Genomic DNA, 15,382 nt, shown 5'->3' with positions numbered 1-15,382 from the left:
TCCTCTCTTCTCTATTTCTCTCTTTGCCTCTCTTTTCTTTAAGAAAAGAATCAGATGTGTTAGAACCAGTGGGTAAAAGACATTCCGGAGAGTCTGATTTGGGGGCAACTTAGAAAAAAATGCCATCTCCCCACCCACCGTTGGAGCAGTTCGTTAGTGGAACAGGCTAACGTTTGTACAGAGAACTTGTCATCAAATATACACAGGTGGGAGCCAGGGGGTCACCTCTCATTAATGCTTTAGAGAGAAGAGAAGTGGAAACGTAAGATCCGCCACCTCTTTAAGGTTCCGGCTGTGGGTCTATGAATATCTGCTGAAGTGCTTGAATGGTTGGTGGTGTACGGACGCCAATGACACAGGGTCCGAGTTGTGGATGATGGTGAGGCCGGAGGTCTGAGTCCTGCATGACGGGTGGCTGGAGGGGTGTGCCTTCATTTTAGTGACTGTGGAAGCAGGTCAGAACTTGGCAAACGCATGGCATTAATGAGGGTTGAATTGGGGTTTCACAACCGGATTTTTCACATCCTTTTCTCTGTGTAGGCCCTGTGGTTTTCCCCAAGCCTGTCTCGGGGTGTTTGCTGCTCTGGTTTGCTACAGTGAGATCACGTAGGTGGCTTTATGTGTGATTCTTCCTGTAAAAGGTTGAATTTGAATTTATATAAACGTTCACCTTGTTGCCGATTTGGATTAATTGACCTTTCAGTGTTTGTGTTGAAATCCTCCTATGATCTGGATTTGGATTCAGTAGGACTTTCTTTATTCCATCTTTTTTTTTCCCCCTCTGTAATGTTTGAGCATATTTTATTAAGTCTATTACACATTTAATATTTCTCTCTCTCGGTTAAACCTCTTGTGATCGTCTAGCGGTTTTCCTGCTTCCAAAGGATGATTGCTTCCTTTAAAGTCTACATTGAAGTTTATTAACTAACCTTTTATTAAGTTAATATTTGCCTCGTAGGAATTTGTCTTTCTTTTATTCCCCCCCACCTCCTAACACTCCCATCTTTTTCATCCTTGAGACATTTTGCCACTCTCATGAGAACTACGTTCTACATCGTAATTGTTTGTGTCCTGGCCTTACTCAGCCATTGTCCTGTGCGTCTCTGGAAAGCAGGGCTGGTTTTGCTGACTGCCGTGTTCTCTGCAGTGCTGTGAGGGCCCGTGGTCCTGATGTGGTTTTTTTCTCCCATCCAGATGGCCATCACGGTGCTACCCAGTATCAGAAAGTAATGTTATGGTGTGTTCCCGACTGTTCAACAAGGCATTGGCACCCAGAATCGTTTGGTGTTGGAGGGTTTTGGTTTCAGAGAATTGGTAAAGGAGACGCAGGGTCCCTCAGAGGTGAAACTATAAAGATCTTTTTGCAAATAGAACTTGGTTATAAGTTGGGAGGTCCCAATGTTGTATTTATAAAAATAATTACTACTAAGGAAAATATAATTTCGAGTACTTAAGAGTTTGGTAGTTTATGAGGCTTTCTTTCTGTTCTGAGGGACTACTTTACATTTAAAAAATAACATTAGTTGAATATCTGCTTATATGCCAGGCACTGTCCCTATAACACCTACAGTGTTGTAATTGTGGAAACCAAAGTTCAGTGGGAACTTCGGGGGAAACTGGCTCAAAGTCACATAGTAAGGGATAGTGATGTTTGGGAAGCAAGAAAACTTCAGTTATAAATTTAAAAGAAAACCTACCATTTTCTGAGTGGCTTTTTAAGTTCCAAACATTCACAGGATCAGTTCACATGTTTCATTTAAGGCTCACAGAAAACGCATCAGCTAAGTGTTATTATCACATTTTAGTGTAGGAATATAAGGCTCACAAAGGTTAAATAATTTGTTCAAGTCACTTTACTTTAAATGGCAAAACCAACATTTAAACCCAGACCTGACTTAAAAACCCTTATTCACCATTAGGTGACCAGGCCTCTCACCCTTAAATATATCTCAAACCCCACCCGTCAGAACCTAACTGAGCTGCCAAATATTTTTCATAGGAACCCCACTGGCCCCCATCCCCTGCCTTCACTTATGCAACTGTAGGCCTTTCTCCTCCCAGTCTGTAGCAGAAATGAAAGCCTGCTAGTTTCTTCTTTGAGCGTGCTGAGCTTTTTCTATGCCAGAAGAGGCAGAGGATAATAGGATGTGGAGTTAGGGATCTTGAATCACATCCTTGTTCTAAATCATACTCGCTTTTGTGGTCTCAGAAAAGTTAACCACTTGGAGCTCCAGTTTCACGTCTGTGACATGGGCTAGTTATACCTCTCTCAGAGGGCGGTCGTGACAAATAACTGAGATGATGATAGAGGTTAAGATCCTTAACACTTCTCAGGTATTCTGTCAGTGGAAGGCAGTATAATGTCAGGCAGCTGTTCTTAAAACGGTGGTCTGGGAATCGCCGGGAGTTCTTGAGACCCTTGTAGGGGGTCTGTGACCTCAGAACAATTTTCATCATAGTGCTGAGACCTTATTTCCCCTTTGCATGGGCTTACAGCAGTATTCTCCACGGGCTACAGAACACGAGACACTAAGACAGATTGAATGCAAAAGCAGCCAAGAGGATGCAGCTGTCTTGTGTTAAGCCAGAGTGAAGCAGCGGTTTCTAGGCTTTGCTCTGCATTGGAATCACCTGGGAACCTTCAAAAATTATCGATGTTCGGCTCTCACCACATTCGGATTTAATTGGTATGTGGTGGTGTGCGGTGCACTGGGCCTTCTAAAAGTTCCCCTTGAATGTGCAGTCAAATTAAATGCGGATTTGTTTTGCAGTGGTTGTAAAGTTACACAAGATGAGTCAACTCTAGAGATCTGCTGTACAGCAGAGTATTTATAGTTAATAATACAGTATTGTGCACTTGAAAATAGGTTAAGAGGATAGACCTCATGTTAAGTGTTTTCTACCAAAAACCAAAACCAAGACCAAAGCCCCACAAAAGAACACAAAGAGCATTTGGGAGGTGATGGATATGCTTAGTACCTTGGTGATGGTGATGGTACCGGGGCATACGCACACATTAAATGTGTGCAGTTCTTTTGGTGAATAAACTACAACTTAATAAAGCTAAAAAATAAAAATAAAAGTGTCAAATAACCTAAAAAAAAAGAGAGATTTGCAAAACTATATATCAGTGCCACTCTCCATACTAAATTTTTTTATTTTGGAAAATAGAGTTATTTTAGTAAAAATTTTACTTGTATTAATGTGTAATGAGTTGAATAATTTTCCAGAGTGTCAAGGGGTTCTGAGACCAAAAGTTTAAGAGACACTGGTATGTTGGTATAGAGAGTAGAGAGAAAGACCTTGGGATCTGGAGCCAGACCACCTGTTGCTACCATGACTTTGCCATTGCACACTTTGTGACCTCGGGTACATGACTTACCCTCTCTGCGCTTCAGCTTCATTGTCTGTAAAATGAGTATAATAATAAAATTTGCCCCTTAGATTTTTGTGAGATTAAATGAGCAATCTACCTAAAACACTTTGCGTGGCACCGGGAACATTGCAGTGGTTTCCACCCATATTTGCCCTCATTATTGACTCTTCTAGTTGTTATAAGTGGCTAACATTGATCAATGTAAAATCTGTGGACCAAGCCATTCTTCCAGCCAACTCATCTTTCCACACAGCAGCGAGGCAGGAGCCCCTAGGTAGAGTCTCTTGGAGAAGGCAACAGGAGACATCTTGGACCTGGTCTCGCCACACCCTGGGTTCTGGTTCATTTCTCTGTTTGAACAGTGACAACCAACCCTACCTTGCTGTCCTTTTGTTCAGTGAGTGCATGACTAACAAAGGAGGTGACACCAAGGCGACCATGTGATTTGGGGAGAGGAGGAGATGGCCTTACAAAGAGGCAGGATGTGTTTTATCAGCCAAAATGTTCCCAGACGTCACTCCCCTTTGCTTCAAGGAGTCGCCGGCCTTAAGAGTCTATGTTCCTCCTGGCTTTTCCTCACCAGCATAATTCATCTCAATAATATTATTACACATCTTTATTCTCACAATGCTAGTCAACAGCATTCCTCACAATCACCACAGTCAGCGGGTCCCCTCAAAATGGAGAAAGACAGGGAAATGAATAATTCAGTAATGCTGAAGGCCATCAACAAAATCAAAATTCCCTGTAACAGAGGAAGAAGAAAAAAGAGTCATGGTATTAGTGCAGTAATACGAATATCATAGTAATTTCTGATGATGATGAGGTAGCAGTCAGTGCCCAGGTAAGAAAAGCTCTTCCACGTGTCACAAGTATATCTGATGCTTAAGAATCAAATTGCTGGAGGGTCATGAGAGCATGTAGCTATTTTAGCACAGTATGGTACAGCATGGCACAGCAGAGCACAGTATAGAACAGCATGTTATTTTCTGGAGAAAGTTACACAGAATCATCTACTTTCTAAATTACATGTAGAAAATACTCCATTTCACAAATATATATAATACAAAGAAATAATATTAAAAAAGGGGTCTGTTGAAGGAGAAAGAAAGAAGATTAAGAAACACGAAAAAGGAGCAAAAATAGAAAAGGAAAGAAAAAGAGGGGAGAAAAGAAAACTACAGGCTCAGAAAAAGAGGAAAATACAGCAGAAGACACATCAAAAGATGCTAATAGTAACTTCTCGTGTTCTTTTTGTTACCACTAAAGACCTTTAAAATATTTTGTATTTTGATAACTAAGAGCGTCTACAGGGACACATACCTCGTTAGTAGCCCAGAGGCTGGACACACTTGTATTTTGCTGGCAAAGGTTTGTGAAGGTGAATGTGGTTAACATTCTGTTCTGCAGTCATATTTGTATGTTTTGACTCTAGGCTGAAGAATTGTTTATTTTAGAGTCACATAGTATCTTTTGGTGTAGTTACCATAATTCATTTATTCTTTCGTGACAGGAAATAATTTATTTCCTCTTTCTCCTCTTCTGTTCTTTTCTGCTTTTTGTTTGTTTGGGTGTTTTTGCCCTTTTTTTGTTTTTACCACTCCGAACAATGCTGCAATAAGCATTCTTGCACCATATCCTTATATATAGGTGATGTAATTGCTGTGGGGAATGGCTACCTGGATTAAAGTTGTGCGTGTCTTTCATATAAGTGAATGTCTCCTTGCTTTTCAAAAAGGTAGTAACAGTTCACATTTCTACCACTGATAATACAATACAGGAGCATCCTTTTCACCATTTCCCTGCCAGTGGTAATTTTTTATATCTCTTTAATTTTTGCCAATCAAGTGTATATAAATCCTAGTCCATTGTTAATTTACTTGGCACTTCCCTACTATTGAATTTGAGTATCACTCTGAGTGTCTTTGGCTGCTACATTTGCATTTTTGTTCCTTCCTCATAATCTTTGCCTATTTTTTCATTGTGTTCTTGACTTTTTGTCACTTCTATTTTCTCTTTGTATATAAAAACATTAAAACTTTGCTGTTATCTGCTTTAAAAATAGTTTACCAATTCTTTTACCATGCCAGAGTTTTAATGTAAATACATATATTTTTTACCCTTTTTTGCTTTCTAGATCAGATATATCATATATTTCCATCACCTCAGTAAGTTCTCTAGTGTCCCTTCCCAGTCAATCTCCCTACCCCCTCTAGAGGGAACCACTATTCTGATTTCAAACACCATTTGTTAAATTTGCCTGTTAATTTTTGTATCTGAATTTGCTTGCTCAGTATAATGGATTGAATTTCATCCATGTTGCTGCATGCATCTGTATCCTATTGTTTGAATAGTCACCGTTTGTTCAGCCACTGTGTTGCTGATAGACATTTGAATTGTTTCGAGTTTTTAATTGCTATGAATAGATTTCCCAAGAACATTCTTTTTTTTTTTTTTTTTTTTGCGGTATGCGGGCCTCTCACTGTTGTGGCCTCTCCCGCTGCGGAGCACAGGCTCTGGACGCGCAGGCTCAGCGGCCATGGCTCACGGGCCCAGTCGCTCCGCGGCATGTGGGATCTTCCCGGACCAGGGCACGAACCCGTGTCCCCTGCATCGGCAGGCGGACTCTCAACCACTGCGCCACCAGGGAAGCCCCCAAGAACATTCTTATATGTATTTCTGAGACATAAAATAGGTCTATGCTTAATTTTGTTAAAAGCTACCAAATAATTTTCCAAGGTGGTTGAACCATTTTACACTCCCACCAAAATTGGATAAGAATTTCATTTGCTTCACATTCCTGCCAGCACTTGGTTTTGCCAGTTCTTTTAATTAAAGTCATTCTGGTGTGTGTGCAGTGGTATCTTAATTGTGATTTTAATTTGCGTTTCTTTGGTAATTAATAATGTTGAGTACATACTTACATGCTCACTAGCTATTGGTATGTCTTTCTTTGTGAACTGCTTCTTCAGGTCTTACTCATTTACTTTTTGGTCTTTTTATCATTTATTTTCTGGAGTGCTTAATATATTCTGGATATGGGTCCTCTGTCAGATATATGGATTGAGATTATCTCCCATTCTGTGCCTTGCATTTTCACTTAACTTTTTTTAAAAAATTGAGATATAGTTGACATATAACATTGTGTAAGTTGAAGGTGTACAACGTGTTGATTTGATACATTTATATATTACACGTTAGTGTTCGTTAGCCACCACTTGTCACATCACATAATTATCATTTCTTTTTTGTGATGAGACATTTACAATCTAATCTCTTAACAACATTGAAGTATGTAATACAGTAGTGTTAACAGTAATCACTATGCTGTGCCTTACATCTCTAGAACTTATTCATCTTGTAAATGGAAGTTTATACCCTTTGACCAATGTCTCCCCAAATCTCCCACCTGCCAGCCCGTTGTAAACACCATTCTACTCTGTTTCTATAAATTTGACTTCTTTGGATTCCATGTATAAGTGATATCATGCAGTATTTGTCTTTCAATGTCTGACATATCTCACTCAGCATAATGTTCTCAAGGTCCATCCATGTTGTTGCAAATGGTAGGATTTCTTTCTTTTTCATGGCTGAATAATATTCGTGTGTGTGTGTGTGTGTGTGTGTGTGTGTGTGTGTGTATCATATTTTCTTTATGCATTCATCCATCAGAGGACAGTTAGGTTGTTTCTATGTCTTGGCTATTGTAAATAATGCTGCAGTGAACATGGGGGTACACTTCTTGAGTTACTGTTTTAATTTACTTTGGATAAATACCAGAGTGGAATTGCTAGATCATATGGTAGTTCTATTTTTAAATTTTTTTTAGCAACCTCCATACTGTTTTCTATAGTGGTGGCACTAATTTACTTTCCTGCTAACAGTGCACAAGTGTTCCCTTTTCTTCACATTCTGGCTAACACTTGTTATTTCTTGTCTTTCTGATAAATAGCCATTCTGCCAGGTGTGAGATGATATCTCATTGTGGTTTTGATTTGCATTTTCCTGATGATTCATGATGCTGAGCATCTTTTCATGTACCTATTGGCCTTTTGTATGTCCTCTGGAAAAAAAAAATCTATTCAGACCCTCTGCCCATTTTTTAATTGGATTTATTTTTTGCTGTTGAGTTGATTGGCTTTTCACATATATTTTCTATATTAGACCTGTGTCAGGTATATTATTTGCAAATATTTTCTCCTATTCCATAGGTTGACTTTTTATCTTATTGATGGTTTCCTTTTCTGTGCAGAAGCTTTTTAGTTTGATTTAGTACTACTTGTTTATTTTTGCTTTTGTTGCCTTTGCTTTTGGTGTCAAATCCAAAAAATCATTACCAAGGCCAATGTCAAGGAGATTACCACCTATGTTTTCCTCTAGGAGTTTTATGGTTTTAGGTCTTTCATTCAAGTCTTTAATCCATTTTGAGTTGATTTTTGTGTATGGTGTAAGATAGTGGTCCAGTTTTATTCTTTTGCATGTGACTGTCTGGTTTTTCCCAACACCATTTATTGGAGAGATTGTCCTTTCCTCATTGTACATTCTTGGCTCCTTTGTCATAAATTAATTGACCATATACGTGTGGGTTTATTTCTGGACTCTCTATTCTGTTCCACTGATCCATCTCTCTGATTTTATGCTGATACTGTACTGTTTTGATGACTATAGCTTTGTAATATGGTTTGAAAGCAGGAATTGTAATGTCTTCAGCTTTCTCTTTCTCAAGATTGCTTTGGCTATTTGTGGTCTTTTGTGATTCCTTACAAATTTTAGGATTTTTTTTTTTTCTATATTTGTGAAAAATGCCATTGGAATTTTGGTAGGGATTGCATTGACTCTGTTGATTGCTTTGGGTAGTATGGACATTTTAATGATATTAATTCTTCTAATCCATGAGCAGGGGATATCTTTCCATTTCTTCATGTCTTCTTTAATTTCTTTAATCAATGTCATAGTTTTCAGTGTGCCAATCTTTCACCTCCTTGGTTAAATTTATTTCTGTACATTTTATCTTTTTCTGATGCAATTTTAAATGGGATTGTTTCCTTAATTTTTCTTTCTGATAGTTTGTTATTAGTGCATAGAAATGCAACTGACTTTTGTTTATTGATTCTATATCCTACAACTTTACTGAATTTATTAGTTTTAACAATTTTTTTGTGGAATATTCAGTGTTTTCTATATATAATATCATGTCATCTACAAACATGCAGTTTTATTTCTTCCTTTCTGATTTGGATGCCTCTCTCCTCCCCTCCCCTCTCCTCCTCTCCCCTTCCCTCCCCTCTCCTCTCCTCTCTTTTCCTTCTTTACTTCTAATTGCCCTGAATTTTTTTTGCATAAAACATACCTTCAGTATTAACCTGTAGTTGTTTTATTTACCAATATATGGTCATTTTTATTGGTGTGTGCTATAAAATGTGTATTCTGTCATTGTTGGGTAAATATATCTATTAGCTCTAGTTTCTTACTTTTGATGATATCTTAAGCATTAAAGCATACCAAAGTCTAAGGTTCCTCAAACCTTTACCCTCTTCTCAGGTAAAACTAAAGCCCTTAGCAAACACAAATAGCAAAAACATCATTTGCTCCCATTTCTAGTTGTATGTTAATGTTGCCTGGTATTTTAAATACTTTATTTTTAATCCTAGTATATATTATTATTACTGCATTACACAAGCAGTATTTGTTTGTGAGTGTCCACATATTTACCTCATCCTTTGTTCTTTATCTCTTGTTGCATCTGATTGTGCTATCATTTTCCTTCTATTTGGAGTTCATTCTTTATTATTCCTTTAATGTGGGTCTGCAGGAGGCAAACTCAATCTTTGTATCTCTGAAAATTCTTCATATCACCTTCATTCTTGTAAGATATTTTAATGGGTAACAGTAGATTATTGGTTGGCAGTTATTTTATTCAGCATATTGAAGATATTGTTCTGCTGTCTTCTGGCTTATATTGATGCTTTTGGGAAGTTAGCTATCCATCCAGTTGCTTCAACTTTCTCCTTTTTGTAATTTTCATATTCTTTGAATTTTTTTTTAGTTTTAGTTATGATTACTGAGAATTAAGAAATGAAAAGAAATGATGATTTGAAAAATAACTCAGAAAATTGATAAAGTACACCAAAGCATGGTGTGCAAGACTATTACCTAAGTTCAATGTTTTAACATAAGGTTTTTCAGAGCCTTATTATTATTCAAGATAAGACCACAGAGAACTGGTTTAATGGCAATTTTATGTTAATTCATGTTTTCCAAAAATAAGACCATTGACTGTCCCTGCAACTATTCTAGTTTGCAAATCTAGCCAGTTCCTTCCTAGACTACTGTCACTGTCCCCTAAAACCACCTTACAACTAACTCCAGCTGATGAAACCCTATTAATACTCTTCCCTACTTTCTCCTGTTGAGTCTGAGACTCTGTACTCTCCTCTGCTTAGCAAATTTAATAAATTAAGCTTTTAATTGTCATAGATTTTCCTAGTGGTCTTTGAACGTGCCAGACAGTCATAGAGCCCCCAGAGAGGTCTAGCCAGACCCCTCACCATTATGGTCCTGGTCCTTTGACTCATCTAGTGCCTATTTCACTGGATCCCAGTGAGCCTCCCTGTCTGGGGTTTGCACATCCATGCTGGTGAGGTGAGTGTAGCACTTGTCACTGATCAGGGTTTATTTGTCCTAGGACTCTGGTCTGCCAGGACTTTTTCATTACCTCTTCAGATTTGTTCTTGTTTTCTTTTTCTTCTAGTGAAGTTCTACCAAAACTTTGCCACTAGCCATCCTGTCCACCCATCTGCCTTTTATCTATATTTTTGTACATCTATAAGAATAAGTCATAGGGCAGGAGTCATGATAGATTTTATAATTCTGTCTTCTTAGGCAGCTACAGGGACTAATGAGTGAAAGGTCTCTTTGACCAATATCTGTTCTAGCACCAACTATCTTTAATTACTCATTAAAATCTTAGATACATTTTTTAGTCTTGTCTATGTATGAGAAATTGGCTGTCATAGAGATTCTTTTTCACAAATTCCACCTGTCAGAGCCAGCTGATTCCTTATGTCAGCAGGCAGGGGTGGATTTCCAAGGCTCTCACTATTCCTAATATCTTCTTACTTCCTGGTTAATCATTGACTGAGTCCTTAGAAATTAATTCTGTGTTATATTTCAATGCATGATTTGACTCCCATTCTGAGAATATGGATTATGTAATAAATTTGTCAGTATTTTCCACTAACAGATATGGACTATTTTCCCTTGACAGCTATTTATCATTCTTTGTCACCTTAGGCAGGAGACTGGTTATTTTGGATACTTCATCAGAGAAAGAGTACACTTGAGCCTTGTTAGATAAGATCTTACTAACACCACCACCATCACTACCACCACATACCTTTACTGACCTAAAGCTGTAGTCCTCTAGAATTCCTCCAGAAGTAAATGGTCCAAAAGATAGGACAGCCAAAAGACAGGTGGCCCAAGCACCTCAGAATTACCAAGTAAATTGCTTTCACTCAAGACTATTGGAACAAAACTGCCCCCCCCCAACAAATGACAGATGCCATTGATGGTGATGTGCTTACACTCTTGGCTATTTTCTACTCTCTGTGTTAGTTCAAGGTTCTAGAATATTGATAAACAACCCTACAAACATGGTACTACCAAGATGGCCTTCTTTGAAAATTAGTATTGGCATATTTCTTCATTCATGCATGCTGACGATAAGGGACAAACTCCTAGAAAGACACAAACCACTGAAACTAACTCAAGAAGAAATAGAAAATCTGAATATACCTATAACAAGTAATTTTATAACTTCCCACAAAGAAAAGCCCAAGCCCAGATGACTTCACTGGTGAATTCTTCCAAACATTTATGGAAAATTTAATACCATTACTTCACAAAATCTCCCAAATAGTATAAGAAGGAAAGAATATTTCCCAGCTAATTCTGTAAGGTCAGTTTTAACCAGACACAAAAATCAAAGACATCACAAAAAAGGACAACTATAGACCAATATCCCTTATAAATATAGAGGCAAAAGTCTTTAACAAAATACTAGAAAACTGAATCCAACAACATTTAAAAAGGGTCATGCACCATGACGAAGTGGGATTTATCCCAGGAATGTAAGGTCTATTTAAGATAAAAAAAATAAATCAATGCAATACACCATGTCAATAGAATAAAGGACAAAACCCACAAGATCATCTCAATAGGCAGAGAAAAGCATTTAACTAAATTCAACACTCATTATAAAAATGTGCAATACACTAGAAAGAGAGGAGAATGTCCTCAACCTGATAAAGTCCATCTGAAAAAAGTCCTCAGCCAACATCCATCATACTTAATGGTGAAAGACTAGATGCTTTCTCCCTAACTACAGGAAAAAGATAAGGATGTCTGCTCTTGCAACTTCAGTTCAACATTGTGCTGGATGTTCTAGCCAGGGCAAAAAAGCAGAAAAAGAAATAAAAACATCCAGAGAGACCTTCAAGATGGCAGAGGAGTAAGACGTGGAGATCACCTTCCTACCCACAAATACATCAGAAATACATCTACATGTGGAACAACTCCTACAAAACACTTACTGAACGCTGGCAGAAGATCTCAGACCTCCCAAAAGGCAAGAAACTCCCCACATACCTGGGTAGAGCAAAGGAAAAAAAAAAAAAAAAAACAGAGACAAAAGAATAGGAATGTGACCTGCACCTCTTGGAGGGAGCAGTGAAGGACAAAAAGTTTCCATACACTAGGAAGCCCCTTCACTGGTGGAGACGGGGGGGTGGGCGGGCGGGGGGAAGCTTCAGAGCCACAGATGAGGGCCCAGCAACAGGGGTGCAGAGGGCAAAGCACAGAGATTCCTGCAAAGCGGATCAGTGCCGACCAGCACTCACCAGCCTCAGAGGCTTGTCTGCTCACCTGCTGGGATGGGCGGGGGCTGGGAGCTGAGGCTCGGGCTTCAGAGGTCAGATCCCAGGGAGAGGACTGGGGTTGGCTGCGTGAACACAGCCTGAAGGGGTTAGTGCAACACAGCTAGCCGAGAGGGAGTCCAGGAAAAAGTGTGGACCTGCCTAAGAGGCAAGAGACCATTGTTTCCTGGTGCGCGAGGAGAGGGGATTCAGAGCACTGCCTAAACAAGCTCCAGAGACGGGCACGAGCCGCAGCTATCAGTGTGGACACCAGAGAAGGGCATGAAACGCTAAGGCTGCTGCTACAGCCAACAGGAAGCCTGTGTGCAAGCACAGATCACAATCCACACTTCCCCTACCAGGAGCCTGTGCAGCCTGCCACTTTCAGTGTCCTGTGATCCAGGGACACTTTCCCCGGGAGAACACACGGTGTGCCTCAGGCTGGTGCAACATCCCACTGGCCTCTGCCACCACAGGCTTGCTCTGCACTCCGTACCCCTCCTTCCCCCCGGCCTGAGTGAGCCAGAGCCCCTGAAGCAGCTGCTTCTTTAACCCCGTCCTGTCTCGGGGGAACAGATGCCCTCAGACAACCTACATGCAGAGGCAGGGTCAAATCCAAAGCTGAACTCCAGGAGCTGTGCGAACAAAGAAGACAAAGGGAAATCTCTCCCAGCAGCCTCAGGAGCAGCGGATTAAATCTCCACAATCAACTTGATGTACCCTGCATCTGTGGAATACCTGAATAAACAACAAATCATCCCAAATTGAGGCAGTGGACTTTGGGAGCAACTGTGGACCGCAGTGGACTTGGGGTTTGCTTTCTGCATCTAATTGGTTTCTGGTTTTATGTTTATCTTACTTTAGTATTTAGAGTTTATTATCATTGGTAGATTTCTTTATTGCTTTGGTTGCTCTCTTCCTTTTTTAATATATATATATAGATTTCTTTTTTCCTTTTTCTCTTTTTGTGAATGTGTATATGTATGCTTCATTGTGTGATTTTGTCTGTATAGCTTTGCTTTTACCATTTGTCCTAGGGTTCTGTCTGTCTTTTTTTTTTTTTAGTATACTTTTTAGCACTTGTTATCATTGCTGGATTTGTTTTTTGGTTTGGTTACTCTCTTCTTTTTTTATTACTTATTATTTTTTCTATTTTTAATAATTAAAAAAATTTATTTTCATAACTTTATTTTCTTTCTTTCGTTCTTTCTTTCTTTCTTTTCTTTCTTTCTCCCTTTTCTTCTGAGCCATGTGGCTGACAGGGTCTTGGTGTTCCAGCCAGGTGTCAGGCCTGTGCCTCTAAGATGGGAGACCCGAGTTCAGGACATTGGTCCACCAGAGACCTCCCAGGTCCATGTAATATCAAATGGCAAACACTCTCCCAGAGATATCCATCTCAATGCTAAGACCCAACTCCACTCAATAACCAGCAGGCTACAGTGCTGGACACCCTATGCCAAACAACTAGCAAGAAGGAACACAACCACACCCATTAGCAGAGAGGCTGTCCAAAATCATAATAAAGTCACAGACACCCCCAAACACACCACAGGATGTGGTCCTGCCCACCAGAAAGACAAGATCCAGCCTCATCAACCACAACACAGGCACTAGTCCCCTCCACCAGGAGGCGTACACAACCCACTGAACCAACCTTAGCCACTGGGGGCAGACATCAAAAGAACAGGAACTACGAACATGCAGCCTGCAAAAAGGAGACCCCAAACACAGTAAGTTAAGCAAAATGAGAAGACAGAGAAACACACGGCAGATGAAGGAGCAAGGTAAAAACCCACCAGACAAAACAAATGAAGAGGAAATAGGCAGTCTACCTGCAAAAGAATTCAGAGTAATGATAGTAAAGATGATCCAAAATCTTGGAAATAGAATGGAGAAAATACAAGAAACGTTTAACAAGGACCTAGAAGAACTAAAGAGAAAAGAAACAATGATGAACAGCACAATTAATGAAATTAAAAATTCTTTAGAAGGAATCAGTAGCAGAATAACTGAGGCAGAAGAACGGATAAATAACCTGGAAGATAAAATAGTGGAAATAACTACCACAGAGCAGAATAAAGAAAACAGAATGAAAAGAATTGAGGACAGTCTTAGACACCTCTGGGACAATATTAAATGCACCAACATTCAAATTATAGGGGTCCCAGAAGGAGAGGAGTAAAAGGGACTGAGAAAATATTTGGGAGATTATACTTGAAAACTTCCCTAATATGGGAAAAGAGAGAGTTAATCAAGTCCAGGAAGCACAGAGAGTCCCATACAGGATAAATGCAAGGAGAAACATGCCTAGACACATATTAATCAAACTATCAAAAATTAAATCAAAGAAAAAATATTAAAAGCCACAAGGGAAAAATAACAAATAACATACAAGGGAATCCCCATAAGGTTAACAGCTGATCTTTCAGCAGAAACTCTGCAAGCCAGAAAGGAGTGGAAGGACATATTGAAACTGATGAAAGGGAAAAAACTCCAACCCAGATTACTTTAACAAGCAAGGATCTCATTCAGATTCGATGGAGAAATTAAAACCTTTACAGACAAGCAAAAGCTAAGAGAATTCAGCACCACCAAACCAGCTTTACAACAAATGCTAAAGGAACTTCTCTAGGCAGGAAACACAAGGAAACAAAAAGACCTACAATAACAAACCCAAAACAATTAAGCAAATGATAATAGGAACATACATATCGATAATTACCTTAAATGTAAATGCATTAAATGCTCCAACCAAAAGACACAGACTGCTGAATTGATACAAAACAAGACCCATATATATGCTGTCTACAAGAGACCCACTTCAGACCTAGGGACACATAGAGACTGAAAGTGAGGGGATAGAAAAACATATTCCATGCAAATGGATATCAAAAGAAAGCTGGAGTAGCAATTCTCATATGAGGAAAAATAAACTTTAAAACAAAGACTATTACAAGAGACAAAGAAGGACACTACATAATGATCAAGGGATCGAGCCAAGAAGAAGATGTAACAATTGTTAATATTTATGCACCCAACATAGGAGCACCTCAATACATAAGGCAAATGATAACAGCCATAAATGGGGAAA

At 39.1% G+C, this 15,382-nt stretch overlaps 1 protein-coding gene across 8 annotated transcripts in view; it reads left to right on the top strand.

Annotated features, from left to right (window-relative positions):
- TCN1 (transcobalamin 1) overlaps positions 1-15,382 on the top strand; it is a 317,931-nt gene that overhangs the window by 142,245 nt on the left and 160,304 nt on the right. The window lies entirely within an intron of this gene.

Source organism: Kogia breviceps, chromosome 7, assembly GCF_026419965.1.
Source record: "Kogia breviceps isolate mKogBre1 chromosome 7, mKogBre1 haplotype 1, whole genome shotgun sequence".
Taxonomy (NCBI): domain Eukaryota; kingdom Metazoa; phylum Chordata; class Mammalia; order Artiodactyla; family Physeteridae; genus Kogia; species Kogia breviceps.
The sequence above is the reverse complement of the archived record's forward strand: the minus strand, read 5'-3'. Positions and strand labels throughout refer to the sequence as shown.